The 13,483-nt window shown below is 40.2% G+C and overlaps 1 long non-coding RNA gene across 1 annotated transcript; it reads right to left on the bottom strand.

The window, feature by feature from the left end:
• Positions 1-364: 364 nt before the first annotated feature.
• Positions 365-12,903, bottom strand: LOC148150096 (uncharacterized). Its single transcript, XR_015756822.1, has 3 exons — positions 12,776-12,903; positions 6,254-6,360; positions 365-417 (listed from the first exon to the last, which is right to left on the bottom strand). It is a non-coding gene; the product is annotated as an uncharacterized LOC148150096 (long non-coding RNA).
• Between the last annotated feature and the right edge of the window lie 580 nt (positions 12,904-13,483).

Below are 13,483 nucleotides of genomic sequence, written 5' to 3'. Positions count from 1 at the left end.
CGGATGGGTACGTAAGTAGGAAGGGTTTTGAAGGATATGGGCCAAGTGCTGGAAAATGGGAATAGATTAGGTTGGAATGACTCATTGGCATGGACAAGTTAGACTGAAGGGACTGTTTCCATGCTGTTCATCTCTATGACAGGGTGACTCTGCCTCTGACACTGATCAGGAAGAGAAATACAATGAAAACCAAGAATAAAAATTTAATGTATGATTCAAATGTATCCTTCCAATAACTGCTTCCAATTCTGATGATAAGTACTGACCAGAAATATTAGGAGCTGGATTTCATATGGGCAATAGCTCTATTCATCAGCTTAAAAAGTTAGAAACGATCTCACCTCTATTCACTCTTTCCCATGAAGGAAGATGCACTGGCTTTAAGTGTTGCCAGACATTGAACTGGCCAACAGCTGTCTGCAAAATTATGTTAATGGTGTAACAATCAGTCACTCATCAAGGATTAATTGAATCTGTTGATTAGTTCATATTAAAACAGTAAAATGCATTATAAGATATCAACCGATGTAACAACAATCAACTGATTCCTATGTGATAAGCTTGCAAATCAAATGCAGACTCAATACCAGAAAGAGTCACATATTGCTCATGGTGTCATTAAACTATACTCTCTCAAAGGTGAGGTACACTGACAACCTGTCCAAAATAAATTATAACTATTTGCAATAACAAGAAGATCTATGAGTTTCTATAGAACATAAGTGATTTGGTAGTATGTTCAGACTTTCTGAGAGTGATTTTATCTGGAGACGCCATTAAGTTTGCGTCAGTCTTCACAGTGGAAGACATGAGTAATATCCCAACAATTAAAGGGAGTCAGGGGGCTGAGTTGAGTATGGTTGCCATTACAAAAGAGAAAGTGCGAGAAAAGCTAAAAGGTCTTAAAATTGATAAATCTCCTGGCCCTGATGGGTTACATCCTAGAGTTCTGAGGGAGGTGGCTTAGGAAATAGCGGAGGCGTTGGTTGAGATCTTTCAAAAGTCACTGGAGTCAGGGAAAGTCCTGGATGATTGGAAGATCGCTGTTGTAACCCCCTTGTTCAAGAAAGGATCAAGACAAAAGATGGAAAATTATAGGCCAATTAGCCTAAACTTGGTTGTTGGTAAAATTCTAGAATCCATCATTAAGGATGAGGTTTCTAAATTCTTGGAAGAGCAGGGTCGGATTAGAACAAGTCAACATGGATTTAGTAAGGGGAGGTCGTGCCTGACAAACCTGTTGGAGTTCTTTGAAGAAGTGACAAGTAGGTTAGACCAGGGAAACCCAGTGGATGTGGTCTACCTAGACTTCCAAAAGGCCTTTAATAAGGTGCCACACGGGAGGCTGCTGAGCAAGGTGAGGGCCCATGGTGTTCGAGGTGAGCTACTAGTATGGATTGAGGATTGGCTGTCTGACAGAAGGCACAGAGTTGGGATAAAAGGTTCTTTTTTGGAATGGCAGCCGGTGACAAGCGGTGTCCAGCAGGGTTCAATGTTGGGGCCACAGCTGTTCACATTATATATTAATGATCTGGATGAAGGGACTGGGGGCATTCTAGCGAAGTTTGCTGATGATACAAAGTTAGGTGGACAGGCAGGTAGTACTGAGGAAGTGGGGAGGCTGCAGAAGGAACTAGACAGTTTGGAGGAGTAGTCCAGGAAATGGCTGATGGAATTCAATGTGAGCAAATGCGAGGTCTTGCACTTTGGAAAAAAGAATAGAAGCATGGACTACTTTCTAAACGGTGAGAAAATTCGTAAAGCCAAAGTACAGAGGAATCTGGGAGTGCTAGTTGAGGATTCTCTCAAGGTAAACATGCAGGTTGAGTCCGTGATTAAGAAAGCGAATGCAATGTTGTCAATTATCTCAAGAGGGTTGGAATATAAAAGCACTGTTGTCCTACTGAGACTTTATAAAGCTCTGGTTAGGCCCCATTTGGAGTACTGTGTCTAGTTTTGGTCCCCAGACCTCAGGAAGGACATACTGGCACTGGACCGTGTCCAGCGGAGATTCACACGGATGATCCCTGGAATGGTAGGTCGAACATATGAGGAACAGCTGAGGATCCTGGGATTGTATTCATTGGAGTTTAGAAGATTAAGGGGAGATCTAATAGAAACTTACAAGATAATACATGGCTTGGAGAGGGTGGACGCCAGGAAATTGTTTCCGTTAGGTGAGGAGACTAGGACCCGTGGACGCAGCCTTCGAATTAGAGGGGATAAATTCAGAACACAAATGCGGAGACATTTCTTCAGCCAGTGGTGGGCCTGTGGAATTCATTGCCGCAGAGTGCAGTGGAGGCTGGGACGCTAAATGTCTTCAAGGCAGAAATTGATAAATTCTTGATGTCACAAGGAATTAAGGGCTACGGGGAGAATGCGGATAAATGGAGTTGAAATGCTCATCAGCCATGATTGAATGGTGGAGTGGACTCGATGGGCCGAATGGCCTTACTTCCGCTCCTATGTCTTATGGTCTAAGTTTTCCTTTCAAGGGTTGCAGTTTCTGTTCAAGAACATTTATCACAATGCACTACAGTAAAGCATTGTTTCATTTAACTGACTGAATTTGTTACTCAAGATGTTTTGAGTGGTTCAAATCACTTGACAATTTGTTTTGTTCTTTTCAGAGCTTTCAGCTCATTTGGAATCTTTGGATTTTACACCATCAATTCTTCACATTCTATTACAATTTTAGATTTATGTTGACTAAGTATATTTTCTCATTAATTGACTGTTCTAATGGTTGGCCAGCCTATCCCAGATTTTCCTCCTTTGTTTTCATTAAAATTTGGACATCTTCAATTTATTGCTTCAATGATTGTCTTGTGTCCTTGATGTCCTGCTTGTTACTTATCACTCAAGCATCACTCAATAAATGCTAGTATTTATTTCTGAAAAGACTGACTTACAAGTAATTCACAGATTCTTGTTGTGTGTGCTGTGCATCTCCATCTAATTTCATTTGGTCTATCATTTTCTCCAGCATTGCTTTGATCTCAAGTCAATCTTTCTGTAGCAAGATTGTGCAACCTGATTTGATTCACTTGTGCATTGCCCCAAATGATCTTGTAAACCGAGAAGCTTTTCATTATATTAAAATCAGCTTGTAATTCCTCTTGCTTCTGTTTTTTCTCTTTCAACTATTTATTCATCTTTGTGAGCAAAGCAGATATATCCCTTCATTCTGATCCTGTGTGTGAAATTGGTGAATTCTATATAATGCTGAAAGTGCAACATTTGTAGGTCTTATCATTGGTTCTCCTTGTTTGTCGGTGTAGTGATTAGAACAAGATTGGCCAAGTGAATCTCATGGAATATGAGTTCCCTTACTGGGGCTGTTAACCTTGTTCAATTAGGGAGTTCTGGATGATAGATACAAAGTGATGTGTCGGGGCTCTGTTTACTCCAGGAGCCAGCTCTGAGTTGGTGCTTTGTAGGATGGATGTGTAAATAAAGGGAGACTTGATGATGGGATGCTGGCCTTCATGAAGTTATTTCAGTAAGTACATTTTCTTCATTTGAATTCAAAAGAGTCATATATTGTTACTTGCGTCTGTGACAAGATTTTTTAAAAATTAAAAACAAGTCTAGTTCCCTGCAGAGACACTATTGGGATGTTTGCAAATGGTACAATAATAAATTTGTTTTCCCCAAATTTCACGCTGCGCAATATGTCCACAACTCTTTCTTGTTGTGTACATTGTAGAATTCTGGTCTGTTGATCATTCCATTCATAAATATTTGGCAGGATCTGAGGTTGTCTTTATTGTAGCTTATGTCTTCTTGGTGCATAGCTGCATATCATTGCATGAAGGCAGCATAGTGGCTCAATGGTTAGCATTGCAGCCTTACAGAGCCAGGGACCCAGGTTCAAGTCCCACCTTGGGCAACTGTCTGTGTTGCATTTGCACAATCTCCTCTTGTCTGCATGGGTTTCCTCCAGGTGCTCCAGTTTCCTCCCATGATCCAAAGCTGTGTCAGGTAAATTTGCCATGATAAATTGCCCATAGTGTTAGGTGCATTAGACAAGGGTAAATATAAGGGAATTGGTCTGGGTGGGTTACTCTTTGGAGAGTTGGTATGGATTTGTTGGGCTAGAGGGCCTGTTTCTATACTGTAGGGAATCTAATCTAAAGTGTACAGCTTCTGCCAATGACATTTATTGACATAAGGCTTTCAAAATTGATGGAAAGCTGAGCATTTATTGAGAAATTTTCCATATTTCTTACAAAAGAAAAACACAACAGATGCTGAAATCTGAAATAAAAACAATGTCTGGCAGCATGTGCGAGAGAGAAACAGCATCAATATTTCAGAAGTCCAGTACGATTCTTCAAAACTTCAACAGGGACACGTTATTCCCTGAAATGGAAACCGTGAAGTCAAGGAAGGGAAGAGACAGAGGTGGACCTGGCGAAAGTGAGAAAATATTGAAAACTGGAAACAAAACTGATGGATTTTTCCAGTTTTGGATGAGAATAGGAAGTGGCACCAAAGATGTCAGTGATGTATCCAAGAAAGAGATGTAAATGGGGGTGCAAGAAGGACAAGAAATGTTCCACATCTCCCACAAAGAGTCAATCGTAACTGGGAATCATAGGCACACCTTTTATACATGGGACAAAATGAGGAGGTAAACAAGTTATTTAATGTAAGAATGAGCTCAGGCAGATGAAGGAGCATTGCGTTGGATGGGGATTGTGTGAGACTCTATTTGTGTCCCCCTAAGGAAGAAGCAGAGAGCCTTCAGAACATCCTGATGGGGAATGGTGAAGAGGAGGTGGCTAGGGCCATGAAACTGGAAATTGTGGAATGAGAATAAAGAAAATCCAACTGTATGATGGGAAGAAACTGAACAATGTGGGGGTAAATAGAACTAAGATTGGAAGAAATAGGTTTAGTAGGGAAGGAACTGATTGTAACAATGGGTCTGCCATGGCACTGCTGATGTGGGTTTTGAGAAAGAGGTAGAAGCAAGCTGTGCAGGTCTGGGACACTGAGGCTGAAAGCTGTGGTCTGAAAACCTCCAGAGGAGCTGAGGTCAATGACAGTCCTGAAATTTAGAGTTTGATGATGAGAAATACATTACAGTGTCAGGGAAGCTGTATTGTGTTTGGGAGTTGGTGCTCTGCCTCTGTAAGACAGAGGTCAGGCGTGTCAGATGACAACAGCATCCCCCTTATCTGTAGGTTTGATAAAGCCCAGCATTAATCCAAAGAGAAAAGTGTAGCAAATTCACACGGAGACAGGGTCAAGTCGGTGAGAGGAACAGAGAAATTAAGATGATTGACATCACACTGGCATTTCTCAATGAAGAGTTGGAGCGCAAGTAAAAGGACAGAAGAAAGGGTCCAAGTGGAGAAGTAGCAGGGAGACGATCTTTGCATGAAGAAGTGGGCATGGAAGGGAAAATGAGGGAACAAGATGCTCAATTGCATGTTGTGCTTAAAATTAATTGAGCTAAATCTTTTGCTAATTGTTTAACACCAGAGAAGAAAAGGTCGAGGTCATGGTGAGTTAATAACAATATGGGAGATTGAAGGGTTAGATGGAGTCTGCGAAGGAGAATGGAGGAAGAATTCAGAGGGGCGGTAACAGCTTTTTAATGAAGACAAGAGTTTTCTTGTTGAAATGGCAAATGAGATGAAGAATGAATGGAGATGAGAATAATTTAGAATTAATCAGGAGGGGCTGATGATGAAAGCAAATGCAGGAGTGTGTACAGAACAGTGCATGGCACTAAACATGGATCTCAATGCAATGGGATTAGCTGTCTGAAGTACACTATAACAGATCTGTTACAACCTGTAATCTTGGGTTTCATAACATGACGGATGTGACTTCACTTGGAATCAGTATGGGGTAAGGCCCAATGCCAGGTCAGTCACTGAAGAATGGTATGCGGCTATGGCTAACTTCATTGGCTGGATGACTGGTTTGTGATGCATAGTACCAATTCATTTCCCACATCAGTTGAGGTTACCAGGAAGGTTGTACCTTCTCAACCTTGACTTTGGCCTGAAATCTGTTGGTGCTCAGTTTAAATTCACCACTAACTATCTTTCTAAAAAGAGAGCAGCCCTCTAGGACTACAGTGACTATATGATCTTTGAATGTGTCAATTCTTTAACTTTTAAAATAAATGGCTGACTTCTTTTGAAAGAATTTATTTTTATTCCAGTAACTCACACATAAGATTTCTTATAAATATGATGATCACAAATAGGAATTCTAGTTTTGAGCTTACCATTTTGTTTTATCATGAAGTGTTTCGATGTGGTTTGGAGCTCACAATTCATCACAACATCAGCTGGTAAGAGAGAGGTGAATACCAAGTAGAGATGAAATGCCTGCCTACATGAAAATGAAAGGCATTAGGACTAGTCAAATCCAAGTCAGCCTGATCAATTTCATGGTTCAAACATACAACTTACAGAAGTATTGAGAGCAGCAGATCATTTTCAATTTTGTAAAAAAAGTTAATTTCTTGAAAATGTACTTGATGTATGAACAGGGTTGATTTTTCAGGAATCCACAAGTTTTTGATTACAAGCGTACCAAGTAGTTGAGCAAGTGTAATCTGCAACATTTTGTCTGGGAACAGAGTAAGCACGTTATGGGGCAAAATTCATTTTCAAGAACATTAAACCAGTGGTATCCTGTTCTACAACCTTCCCCCCACTCCCCACCCCCCCAACCGCCAAACCAATTGCTTGTGTTCTAATTAAGCTAATAATATTCAATGTAATTAGTAGCGATATGATGCTCTCTATCATCCTACTGCCCCAAATAAATTTCAACGGCTGACTTTGTTTTGTGTGCAGTTCTGTATCTGATCATCATTTTCTGATTTCCTGAATTAAAGTCCCTGAAAATATAAATTAACTGGGCATGGTTGAAAAAATGATGCAGATTGAGACAAGCTGAAACAATTTTATTAACCTAATAGTTGAAGAGGTTGTTGGTGAATGCATCATAGAATAAACAAGGTAAAAGTATAAACAGATTTGACTATTTAAAACATAGTGTATGGGACGCAGTTGTGTAGAAACTGGAAATGAGGTAGTAAAACAAAGGTTTACTGCTTAAAGGTTGAGTAAACATAAAGGCTAAAGTGGAGACAAAGGCAGGCAATGTTTGGGGTTGCAGGAACAGGGCAATAGGAAATGGAGTTTAAAACTTCAGTCTGATTACTCAGGCACATTTGAGGAAATATATTGATGTGCATTGTGAAGCAATATTGGAGGAAGTAGTACCATTTGGAGTGGTTTGGGAATTAATAAAATAAGTAGGCTGTAGGATCATCAGACGTCTTAAAGCATCTTGCAGTGTTTAAAATATTTTTGATGTGTAATCACTCCCTTATAATCTAGTTGTATCAGTAAGTCAAAATTGACAAGGGGTAATGTAATATAAAATGTTATTCATTACTGTGATTAGAGTTATTTTGTTACAGAGATTTGCTGAAGCCGTTGCATAGAATATAAATAGGGATTATCAAAAAAGTTGAGCAAGAAGATGGTGACACATTTCAAAAGCTGAAAGAGAAAAGTGGGCTATAGATAAGGTTGGAGATGATGAATGTATTGTGGGATTTTTTTTTGTTTCTTTTTGAAAGGGAATATGGTCTGAGGAAAGAAGCCCTTGATTAATACCAGTTCGCATGTAGGGACAGGAAATAGAGCAGTTGAATGTGAATAGAATCATGATAAAAGCTGAAGATGAGACTGAAATTGTGAAATGAAAATGATTTGGATGTGAAGTAAGTAGGAGTAGTGGAGGAGGAAATTATGGATTGATAGTGTGCACAGATAGAAGAACCAGCTTGACGAATGATCTTGATCCTCGAGACAGATGAGAACTCAATTTTCTCTGATTTATTTTTCCTTACTGGATACTAATTCTGGTAGATACTTTGGTGTGTTTTGACATTTAGTTTCAAATAATGTTGAAGTATTGTTCCACAAATTACAGAATATCCATTCATAGGCTCTATAAAAATGGGATAACCTCAGAAAAAAATGTATACTTTGCTAACCGTTTTCTATTTTTGACAAAGAAACAATCTTATTAAATATCAAACACTTTCTTGCAGTGAGCTCAACAGCAAATTGGACAATTGTGAATAAATGGGCTCAATCCTCGAAAATGTTATATGTTGCTGGCTCAAGCAATCTGTCATTATAAATGTTTCACTATCCATTCATTCCAATGGACAGTTATGATCCTAAATATTCTTTATTAAAATTAATGACCTCTCTGAATGGAATGAATTTAATAAATGTTCTTTCTCGCAACAGCAAATCTTTTTCTTCCAGTCAATTGTCAGTTTTATTTCTGACTTACAGACAACTTTCCTAATGTTATTAAAATGCAATATACTGTCTCATATGAAAAGTGATGACTTTGTATTTCAATGTTTATAAAGATGGAGAGGGAATTATATGGATTAGAGGTGTTAGAAAGTAGGATTATGATATTTAGAGGATATGAGAGACATGCACAGAAAACATGAGTTAGGTAGTTTATGGAAGACATTTTAATCTTATTTGGCAAATTGGAAATGATTTAAAAAGAAAAACTTGAACCGGTTAGCTCATTGTTGTTCTTTAATGTGTTTAAATTGAAACGTTAACCCAAATTGCAAGCAAAAAAAACCCAAAAGCATAAAAGTTACTGCCAGGAACAAGACATACAGTGTAACATGTTTTGCTACCTCTTATAATCAATGCATAACAGAAAAATGTATAAACAATTCAATCTCAATATCTGGCACTGGCAGCAAGCAGCACCACAAAATCTCTGCCTATTTGGTCATCTTGGCTTTCCTTATGTTGGGTTTGAACAAAATTCCCATTGTCCTTCAACATAATTTACTTGGCCAGGAAGTAAGTTTGAAGTATAATGTTCTGAGCCAAGAAAACAATTATCCTCAACAATGACACAATCTGCATTGTTGTTATTATGTCACCATAGTCTTACCTGACCATAGTGACTGCTCTGTCATTAGTGTGAGGCAACTGGAGGTGGTTTAACATGAGGGCCACCAGACCTCAGGCGAGGGAAAAGGTTGAGAAGGAGAGTCCTTCATGGTAAACTCAAACCTGTAATGGGAGTTGAACCCACTTTGTTGGTATCACACTGCTCTATAAACTAACAAACTAGACAACTAAGCTAAACCAATTCCCCACCAGCTGTATGAAAACATACTGAAACAGACCTTGAACTACAAACTCACTAGATAATGCTATAATCTATGTAAACTTCTGTACTGACCATTCAAAACTACTCTATTAGCATTTTATTTTATAGTAACCACTTCCATTATACCTGTCATATAATTTAGCCTATTGTGTACAGACTGCTGGATAAAAGCACATCATTTCTCACACACTTCAGGAGTGTGTGGGATGAATAAATGTGGGAGCCATTGATATTGTTCCAAGACTGTAAGGAACCAGAAACTGAAATAACCACCTTTGCTGAATGACATTGTTATGAGGAGAAAGTGAGGTCTGCAGATGCTGGAGATCAGAGCTGAAAATGTGTTGCTGGAAAAGCGCTGTACATGGAGATTGGTGGGGTGATTGGTGGGGTTAAGGACCGCAATTTCCACCCCGACGTGGTCGATGATGCCCTCCACCGCATCTCTTCCACTTCCCGCTCCTCCGCCCTTGAGCCCCGCCCCTCCAACCGCCACCAGGACAGAACCCCACTGGTCCTCACCTACCACCCCACCAATCTCCATGTACAGCGCATCATCCGCCGTCATTTCCGCCACCTCCAAACGGACCCCACCACCAAGGATATATTTCCCTCCCCTCCCCTATCAGCATTCCATAAAGACCACTCCCTCCGTGACTCCCTCGTCAGATCCACACCCCCCACCAACCCAACCTCCACTCCCGGCACCTTCCCCTGCAACCGCAGGAGGTGCAAGATTTGCGCCCACACCTCCCCCCTTACCTCCCTCCAAGCCCCAAAGGAAACTTCCATATCCGCCACAAATTCACCTGCACCTCCACACACATCATCTATTGCATCCTCTGCACCCGATGTGGTTGGGGAGACAGGCCAGCTATTTGCGGAGCGTTTCAGAGAACACCTCTGGGACACCCGGACCAACCAACCCAACCACCCTGTGACTCAACACTTCAACTCCCCCTCCCACTCCACCAAGGATATGCAGGTCTTTGGACTCCTCCATCTCCAGACCACAACAACACGACGGTTGGAGGAAGAGCGCCTCATCGTCCGCCTAGGAACCCTCCAACCACAAGGGATGAACTCGGATTTCACCAGTTTCCTCATTTCCCCTCCCCCCACCTTGTCTCAGTCAAATCCATCGAATTCAGCACCGCCTTCCTAACCTGCAATCTTCTTCCTGACCTCTCCGCCCCCACCCCAGTCTGACCTATCACCCTCACCTTGACCTCTTTCCACCTATCACATTTCCGACGCCCCTCCCCCAAGTCCCTCCTCCCTACCTTTTATTTTAGCCTGCTGGACAAACTTTCCTCATTCCTGAAGAAGGGCTTATGCCCGAAACGTCGATTCTCCTGTTCCCTGGATGCTGCCTGACCTGCTGCGCTTTTCCAGCAACACATTTTCAGCTCTGACATTGTTATGATCCTAGTTGCTGATATTACTGGACATTCAGATCCCAAAGTGAAACCTGACTTGATAGACAACAAGTTTCTTATTCATCTTTTTGGAAGCTATGAAGGTTTGCCACTGAACATGCTCACAAAGAGATTGCCAATGTATACCATAAATATATTACACAATTAAAACTCTTCAAAGTTTGTGAGAAGATTTGTAGCTCGAGTACTCGTTGCTAGTAGCCACACACGCAGACGACAAGCAACATGAATTCGACTGGGACAACACTACCATTATAGGGCAAGCGAAACAAAGAATAGCCAGGGAATTCCTAGAAGCATGGCACTCATCCACAAACTCCATCAACAAACACATAGACCTGGACCCAATATACTGGCCACTACAGCGGACGACAACCGGAAGCGGCAGGGACAGGCCACTATAAATGCCGGAGGAAACACCACAGAAGCGCTTCACAGGAGGCTCCCAAGCACTGAGGATGTCACCTAGACAGGGGACAAAACGTTTGCAACAAAAACTTCCAGCTCGGCGAACAGAACCACAGCAATTAAAACTCTATTATACTAAAAATAATTTTGAAATATTTCATTACAACCATTGTAAAATTGATTCACCCCTCTTTTTCATGTAGTACACTTGCAGACACTCATTCTTCAGTGAAGAGTTCATAATCAAGCTTGTTGCTTCACTTACAAAATTTCTCTGACGTAACTGGGAGCAAAAAGCATCCAGTAAAGACAGCAAGCACCTCAGCAATTGTCTCCTTTGGTTGTTAGCTGGGCTAAATGTTGTTTTGCTTTGAACTCAATATTTAAAATTACATCTTGGGCATTTTTTTTAAAGAAAAAAAAGATCTTCATGAAATGGATAAAACTAAAATCTATTTTTTCTCCACTACAGAACCTAAGTTCTCAAATAATAACCAATTTTAATCTTCATTACTGGACCCTGTATACTAATGCGACCAATAAGATTCACTTTCCTGATGATTTTAGTTTGTAATGACCAACAAAACAACAAAATTACATGAATGTAATGAATTAATATACAAATGATGCTTTCAATAAAAGGTAACTTTCACTTTGTTGTAATACATTTGAAAGATATGTCCACATCATTCCACACAAAATGGAGCAATGCATACTTGTATAGTTTCAAAGTGCATTGGTCTGTCTTCAGAGAGAATTGGACAGGAGTTCTACCTAACAACCTTCTTTGCTCCACATATCAAGGGAACTCTATGAACTCTTTCCCATTCAAGTTCATGTTATTTTGTTGGTTTAGAATTCCTTTGCAACAGATTAAATAAGAACATCCCATTTGACGGTTTTGCCACGTCATTGAAAGTACTCTTTAGTGTCTATGAAAAACTTGCAGCTTTCCATGTTTCGACTTTTTTAAAATCAAGTTCACCTAGCACTTTGAAGAACTTCTGACTCTCTTTATGTTCTTCTTTAACTTTGAGCCTGTAAAGCTGTTTCCTCCATTTGTTTTTTTTTTAAAAAGTCCCACTACTTCTGCTATTATAATCTCCCTGTGTTATCTAACTGTGACACAAGAGAAATACATGAATTCTGTTAAAGGCAAAATACAGCAGATGCTGGAATTGTACAATAAAACATAAAGTGCTGGAGAAAGCAATGGGCCGTCAACTGTCGAGAGAGTTAACATTGAGTCCAGTTTCAAGATTCTTCAGAAATTAAAGAGGCTGGAGAGTTGTTTTTTTTTAACAGTTTTTTAACACCTGAAAGCAGGAGAAAATATTTCTCCTTAAACTGAGGTACATGGATTACATTTACTGGATGATCTCTAATTTGCATCTTTCTAACTGAACTAATATAATGAGTAGAGCATAATCTCCAGTGCAACTATGCTTCCAGTGTTACACTGCAAGCAGATGTTGTCATATAAGTGCAAGCAACACCTATGTACTTGAATCATTGGTAGGATAATCTTGTTAAGGGACTTTGTTCTAAAAGTGACTGCATAACAGGGGGATGAAATGTCATGGAGGGGTGGGGGTGGAATTTTGGTGGAGAGGACAATGGAGTGTGTGGGGTGAAAGCTTAAAATCTTTTTGAAGATAAGGACAAAGTCCCATAAAACTGGGATGTCATCTAACTGGAAGGCCTTGGCACTCACTCACCTCTGTGCCTTCCTGGCATCTGTTTCTGGGATCAACAAGCTGGTTGGTGCCATACTTGGCACACAGGAAGATAGTTGTTTGTTGAAGATCAGTCATCTCAGCTCCAGTATACCTCTACAGGTTTTCCACAGGATAATGTCTGAAAGCCAATCACTTCAGCTGCTTCTTCAATGGTTTTACCTTCACTAAATGGTCAGAAGCGTGGTTGTTTGATGCTGATTGTACAATGTTAAACACCATTCACGATTCCTCGGAAGTAGACCCTGTCCAAATGCAGACAATATCCAGTCATGCCCTCACAAGTATCAAATAACATTCATGCACATAAGTGTCAGGCAATAGCAATCTCCAACAAGAGAGAATATTATCATTGTTCCTTAACATTCAATAGTACTATCATCACTGAATCTTCAACTGTCAACATCCTGAAGCTCGGAATCCGAATTGGATTAACCATGTAAATATAAAGGCTAAAAGGGCAGGTCAGAGCTAAGAAATTCTGTAATAATTGAACTACAGCTTGGAGGCCATGCAGATATGGAAGGGAGTCAATGTAATATCCTTTCAAGTGGCAGAACAAAACTAAGCTTTTTCCCCCAGTGCAGTTTGAACATTGATAGTCATTTGGTGTTCAAGGCCACTATCATTTCACAAAAGGCATTAGTTGACCCAGAATGGCTGTGGGATATAAATGAATTAATGTTATTT

Source organism: Chiloscyllium plagiosum, unplaced genomic scaffold (genome assembly GCF_037043375.1).
Source record: "Chiloscyllium plagiosum isolate Xiang-an unplaced genomic scaffold, Cpla_swu_hap1 HiC_scaffold_4, whole genome shotgun sequence".
In the NCBI taxonomy this organism is placed as follows: Eukaryota; Metazoa; Chordata; class Chondrichthyes; order Orectolobiformes; family Hemiscylliidae; genus Chiloscyllium; species Chiloscyllium plagiosum.
This window is presented reverse-complemented; position numbering and strand designations above follow the sequence as displayed.